Source organism: Anthonomus grandis (genome assembly GCF_022605725.1).
Source record: "Anthonomus grandis grandis chromosome 1 unlocalized genomic scaffold, icAntGran1.3 Chromosome35, whole genome shotgun sequence".
NCBI lineage: Eukaryota > Metazoa > Arthropoda > Insecta > Coleoptera > Curculionidae > Anthonomus > Anthonomus grandis.
The window spans coordinates 448,105-448,692 of NW_026088429.1; the positions used below are offsets into that span (position 1 = coordinate 448,105).

The 588-nt window shown below is 28.6% G+C and overlaps 1 protein-coding gene across 2 annotated transcripts in view; it reads left to right on the top strand.

Annotated features, from left to right (window-relative positions):
* The window catches only part of LOC126749413 (SH2B adapter protein 1-like), a 40,732-nt gene that overhangs the window by 39,871 nt on the left and 273 nt on the right, over nt 1-588 (top strand). The gene's annotated exons all lie outside the window — the stretch shown is intronic.

Consider the following 588-nt stretch of genomic DNA (forward strand, 5'->3'; position numbering starts at 1 on the left):
CACATCTCGTGAGAGTGATCCAAATAAGAAATGTCTTTTTATCCAAATTGTGGTTTGGAGTTTTATGTACATTTCTTACTAATTTTACTCTCTACTACTTTTTTTATGCTTATTATAACAAATGTTATTTGGTCCACCCTAGAGCGTTACTATAAAGAAAAACACATCGATATTGTACGTGAATCTCCACTATTATTCAGTCACTCATCTACTTTATCTCCAAAAAAAAACTGTTTTATTTAATTTATTTTGTTAGCATATAAGTTCAACTGTAAATATAACATTTATTTAAAACTTTTTTTTTGTTTTATTTCCCTTTTTCTTTGTTTCATTTTATTCCTAAAGACTCCTCTTGGGTATTTTTTAAGTAGCAGCTTTTTAGTATTTTTGTGACGCTTCTTATCTCACATTGTAATCGTAAGTAAAACTACTAATTAGTATATTACTTAACAAATAAGGAACGTAATACTTTCTCAACGTTTTACAACCCCCAGGTGCAAATCGAGTCATTCCTAAAGGGGGTTGTAAAAAAGTTACCTTTTCACGAACCTTTAAATCTAAAAAAGTGAAATCATTCTATATTTTCAG